Genomic DNA, 6,628 nt, shown 5'->3' with positions numbered 1-6,628 from the left:
GACTGACTATTTTAGAGGTGTGATTCCTGTAGCTGGATAACTCTGCAACTCTGTCATCTCTAGCATTGAAAGAACCAGACAGGTCGATGCAAACATACCATTTGCTTTTCCATTGTGCACAAAGGTCAACTCATTTACACCTGACTCCTTTCTGGTCGAGGTGTTAGCAAAGCACGGCAGCACAGAATACAAGAGTAGCGTAGCCAAAGGTATCTAATCAGAGCATGATGCTAAGGACAAGCAAATATGTGAATCTCTGACAAAAGTTTGACCATTTATAACCAATAACTGCTGTTTGCTGTTCAAAGTATCATTTTGAATGGTCACACACACAGTGCTTTTTCAGTCTATCTCTGTGAAAATTATGAAGTGAAATCACTGTGACAATAACAATGACATCTCTTGTTCTTTCCTCATATTGTACTACTATATTGCTCTATGACTTTAAAGCTCACTGTTCAATGGCAGTTTGTTTTAATGTATGCAGAAGCTGTCGAAAATAGTTTCAGATCATAAAGAGGCAGCTGAACAGAGATTATGTGACCTCTGATCATTTCTGCTCATAAAGCCATGAAGAACAAAATCAGGGGTCAGAAAAAAACAAATCCTCCTCTCAGCATCTCGCTGAAATCCAAACGCTGTTAGTCTATCTTTTGATTTTTAAGGCACCCAGCTGTTCCAACAAACATAAGCTCAGCATGGAACCCGAAACCTTTGATCTGTAGTCAGCTACGTGCTGTAACATTTCCTGTGAGCTTATGCAAGCAGGTGAAGAGATAGGCGTAGACCCGTCACCTATCACCCGCTCTACCACTCTCAAAGCACGACGACAGGGAATGAGCACTGGGTCGTACGACAAAACGGACTATTTCACTCAACAGATGTCTTGCATAATGTAAGAGGGTGAGAGAGGCAGAACATTCCATATTTGTACATGCAAATTCTCTTTGAGGTCTTTGGGAGCCACTCAAGCCACAACTCCCTCTAAATGTGAAATTACAGTACATGTGTTGCTATGTTAGAAACACTGTCAAAATCCCAGCACCACATAGAATTACTACCACGTTCAGAAAGGATCATAATCATACAGAAGGCAACAATGTAGAGAAAACTGTCCCCTAAGAATTCAGCTTCAGATCTCTGAATTCTTGATTCAGCCAGGAGAGTACGTATATAGAGTACAGATCACTATAGGCAGCAGCTGAAGTATGGCGCTGTGCACAAAAGCACATTGTGAGGAGATGGATGTGCTCCCGTTTTAAAATGATTCTGTGGACCAGGACTCATCAATAACCAGACCTGCGGGGAACTAGCCACAGCCGGCCGCTACACAAGACCCCCCCAGCACAGGATCAATGGCAGAAAAGGATTTCAATTTACCATTCATTGACATTTAAAGTTTTCCTTCATTAAGCTCTGTAGAGGAGGTGTGGTAATTATCAGGAGAGGGACTGGCTGTGCATATAGCAACCCCAGACAGAAGCCCTCATTTGTGGGGGTTTTGTTGTGCGCGGCACCCATTGATTTCAGGGCACAGATAATTTGTTATTTCAAGTGGGTGTAATAGACAAACCCCAATGCATCATGGACCAGATGGAGGAAAAAGACTAGAAGAGTTGGCGGTCAAATGGGTATACCTCCAGCTATATACCTGTACCAAGTTCAGGAGGGGAGGGACCATTATAAGGAGCGTGAGAGTGAAACATAATCTTCCTGGGCCAGGGCTGTTTCTCTCCCAAGCACAGCTTACTCCATCAGCCCAACGCGCAGCCTATACTGGAGCAAGTGCAGCTGCTGGTGCATAATGTTGTGCATTGTTGTCCATATCACTACGCCATACGCTAACACTGGCATGAGCTTATAAATCACTTTTACAATAACTGCGAGGAAGCTCCTGGGTTTCTTTTCTGAATGCGTCTTCAGCTGGCTGCACTGATTAATTACCCTCTTTAAGAGCCCCCCCCCCCCCCCCCCTTCCTCCCATCTTCCCGTAACCTATACCCCCCCCCCCCCCATCTTCTGTTCCTTGAGAGGGAGGCCATTGATTCACACAGCTGCTTCTTCTTTCCAGGCTGGTGAGGTAACTCCGTCAAGAGCGCTCTCCTGGCATGATGTACAGGCAAGAGCTTTGCCATGGCTCACACAGAGATGCCCAAAAACCCTGCACCCCTGCTGTTGACCTCGTCCTCTGGCTTTGCCAAAAGACTTGTGGGGATGTAATGTGTGTTTGTTGGTCTTTAATGAACAGGGATGGTTTATTACACTCCCACTCTTTTCAGCACAGGCAAGTAATGAGATAGAGCTGAGATTCAACCTTTACACTCGCAGCATGCGGAAATCACTCCCAACATACAGCAATGACTAGGTTCCATTGGACCGAGTAATGCATAGCATGCATGCAGCACTTTCATCGATTCCACCACAAAGTCGTAACTGACACAGTGCTGGACACTATACCTATGGGAAATATGCTTATACGAGCAGTATTCTCAATGTTTATTAGGGGCCATATGAAGAGTTTGGTTCCTAAGAGCTATATCTCCATTTTTAAAAACATTAACGTCATGTTATTTTAATTGTGTATCTCAGGCAATATCTCAGGCAGTATAATACTATTGCAGTTGAATTGTTTTGACTGAGTTAAGATACACAAAAGTGACTGAATACTGGTGCAAGGAATGGTACAATCCCTGTGCTTGTAACGATAATAGAATTCAATAAGTATTGTCATTCCCTGTCAGCCCTGTGTCATTAAACATCCCGACCACGCTTTTTATACATTCCTTCAGTAACACGGAAGCATTCTTAAAAGACAAACAGTTATTAGCATATAAAGTACAGTGTGAGTACCAGAATGACATACAGGAAAGGTACTCTTGAACACAAAAGGAACATTTCTCCAGAGATGGAAAAAGCAAAAGGAACATTTCACCAGAGATGTTTTTCAATCACAAAGCAAATTAAACACATTTACTCTTATTTTCGTAATGACACAGACACATGCACATGCACATGCGCACACACACACACACACACACACACACACACACACACACACACACACACACACACACACACACACACACACACACACACACACACACACACACACACACACACCACACACACACACACACACACACACACACACACACACACAAATGCCAAACAGATCCTGACTAATTAGGAATTGATCTTTTTGTAATTCAGAAAAATTCATCATCAAATACCTCTCTCAGCTCTGATGCTATAAAAGCGTGAATACATCATTAGTTAATGAATGAGTTAGTTAGTGAGTTCATTGTCTGTGTGGGAACATTCATTTTTCCAGATCTGTGCCACAACGCCATCACATACACGTACAGCTTCTGTGTTACTGCAGTGGAGCACACACACACACACACACACACACACACACACACACACACACACACACACACACACACACACACACACACACACACACACACACACACACACACACACACACACACACACACACACACACACACACACACACACACACACACACACACACACACACACCAGACATTTCCTCCTGGTGTTTAGAGTCTGTAGTCTGCCCAAAGGCTGCTGTGCAGAAAGAGGATTAGCAACACATTACCTGTTCCTACGTTCTGTATGTGGATGAAGAATTGCACTCTTGATGTTGCTAGATGGCACCTTCAGCTATATCGCCAGAGTTCAGTCTTTGTGATATTGCTGCACAAAAAGCTGCTTATCTCCCTTACAACGGTTAAGTTGTCCTAGAATAGCAACAGAAAACATATTAAACGGCGCATATCGCACTGTACCTCTACAACACACATTTAAAATATCCACATTATTATACTCCCACAAAATGGAAATGTGTGTGCTACCTGAGTACATGAAAAGCGGCCATTCAGATGTAATGTAGCACAACAGGAGAGGAGCGCGGAAGACAAAGAGCATCAAAGAGGTGGCCATGTGGAGATGTCAAGGGCAGGCTGCAGTCGGAGAACACAGCACCTGCTGTGCGACGAGAGACAGAGCCAATTCAACTAAAGCAGCTTCATTTGCCTTTAACATTCAGGCCTCTCCGACATGTTCTCCCTGATTTTTTCATTCTCGTATCCGGTGAGATGAAAAGTGGCTTTTTTTTCTCCTCCCGAGGGTGGAAAAGACAACTAACTAGAATATGCTTTCATAAACACACACACATTAATGCGGTAAAGAACTAGAGCCAATCAAGAGACAGGTAGCAAGAGAGAGAGAGAAAAAAAACTGAGAAAAACAGAGAGAGATAGAGAGAGAGGGAGAGAGAGAGAGAGAGAGGGAGAATTGCATCAGAGTCTGCAGTGTTTCTAGGGACTCTTAAACGCTGTATGGACCTGTCTCCATTTACAGGGATCCTCAGCTGCTAGGGTAGACGTATGCTGGAGAAGGTGTAGCGATGGCACGGATGACAGTTGGCCACCGCTTTTTTTTTCAGCGTTGCATACATAGGACAGGCTGAATGTGGCAGTTAGTGACAGCCTTGAGGGGAGGTGACACAGCTTCTCCCATCACCATGGCATATCCACTTCCGCTTGACTGAAGCCACCGCTCACAGGTGAGCCTCAGCTAATGGCACTTTAATATCGCGTATTATGATCAGCTGCTGAGGCGCATCATAGAGGAAGGCTATCATTATCATGGGCCAGTGGAGAGAGTCTTTAGGCTTATATTGTTATAAAGCATGCCATCCAAACCAGCTGTTCCCCAGGCATTAGCATTCAGTGAAAGTACTTATTTACAGATGACAACACTAGTTAATGACCAGATGGTCAATTCGGATGGGAACTTTGAAAAATATATTTATAGGCAATATATATATATCTGTGTGTGTGTGTGTGTGTGTGTGTGTGTGTGTGTGTGTGTGTACGTGTGCGTGTGCGTGTGTGTGTGTGTGTGTGTGTGCGTGCACTTGTGCGTGTGTGTGTGTGTTGGTCGGCCCTGTGCTAAAATGAGTTGAACTGCAGTAACTGGTATTGCAAAAAAAGTCCAGGAGCCAGTCATGATGCTGCAGAGGCTTTCACTCCTCCTCGATGCCCAGATCAAAGGGAGATTCCTTTCCGGAGGGAAGCCACGAGCACTGAGTCTGTCTGGCCCTCATCTCCCTCCTCCAATTCCCCCTACCACTCTATCTCTGCCGAGCAGAGCGGAATACCAATTTCATTTATCACACATTAAAAAACACATTTGTAATACTACAGCCACCATTAAGTTGAGCATATGTATTTTGGGCGTTCAAAACTCTACCAGTCTACCTGATGAGTCTATAAAGCAATTTAATTATTGAAGCTCTCTAATTGAAGAAAAAAATATTTTCATTTTTTGTAGATACTGTATTTTGTAAGTAGAGATCTTAGCTTTCTGAAAGGTATTAAACATTATTTGTGCAAAACGTGCCGCCACAAGCAGCAACACCATTTATTTGAGACAAATGTATCATCTTAGCTTTTCTGTTAAAGGCAGAATGAAATCATTTGAGCAAAAGTTTTTCACCTCAAACAACGCCTGCCCTGTCCTGAATTGACATCGTCCATTCCATCCTCCAGTCAAGGCGATGCTTCCACAGACAGTCTTGAGTCTTCCTAGCAAAGGTCAGAGAGTGCTGCAGTGTCAGGGCATCAGTGATGAGTGATGCTCTTGTTAAGAGCAGACTGACAACAAACACACATGGCGCGGTCCACAGACATGTCCAGAGTGAGGTCCAGGGTCCAGGCAGGACAAACATCAGGGGCTGGGCAGGAGGGACGTGCTTAGACTGCCAAGCAGCGCCACTCCACGAGCACTCACCAGGACGTGAAGACGGCAGATTAACATGAAAGCCGAATCAGACACTCATTGCGGAGGCTGCTCTGTGTGGACTCTGTTAAAACGAACTTCAGAAGGGAGGGGTTCACGGCCGGGGCAAGGCCGTCATCTTCTCAAATGGAACCATAGCGCTGTAGGCCTGCTATCTACGCAGCATCCAGCATGCCAAAAGGAAAGAAAACAAAGTTGTCTAATGATACATAAGCTCTGCCTGGATGATCCTGTAGACTGGGAGTGAATCATTAAAATCATTGGCATTCCAGATGTTCCCCATCTCTTGACAAACAACTCCTTCTGCTTCCCCCAACGCCTAGAGAAAAGCACTCTGCATAATGAGGAGTTGATAAACCATCGCAGCAGTGGCACTCTCAGCTCAGGAGCTGCTTCTGAGGAAATATAATCCTGTTGACATGCAACAAACCTGTGCAGTACAAATACACCTTGCCGTGACATGCCCATCCAGAGAGAGAGAGAGAGACTTGGCTCAGTCTTATTGGAGGTGTACGTTGCAGAACATTTTATAATCTTTGAACATGATTGGATGTTAACAGCTACGTACAAACACTAGTGGTGTACACGTGGGAACAAGGATTTAGATGTAAAAACGATGACATGGTTTGATGTGGTTTCTGTGATACCGTAGGTGAAAGAGTTCACATAAAGATGTATTGAGAAAAAGAAAAATATTTGTTGGACTGTGTTGTAAGAGTACATTTTTCAAAATGGTTTGTTTTTATATTCAGTCAGAGTTTGGCTTCACCTTACCTGCATTTTGAAGTTTCAGCTA

Source organism: Sardina pilchardus, chromosome 11 (genome assembly GCF_963854185.1).
Source record: "Sardina pilchardus chromosome 11, fSarPil1.1, whole genome shotgun sequence".
NCBI lineage: Eukaryota > Metazoa > Chordata > Actinopteri > Clupeiformes > Clupeidae > Sardina > Sardina pilchardus.
This window is presented reverse-complemented; position numbering follows the sequence as displayed.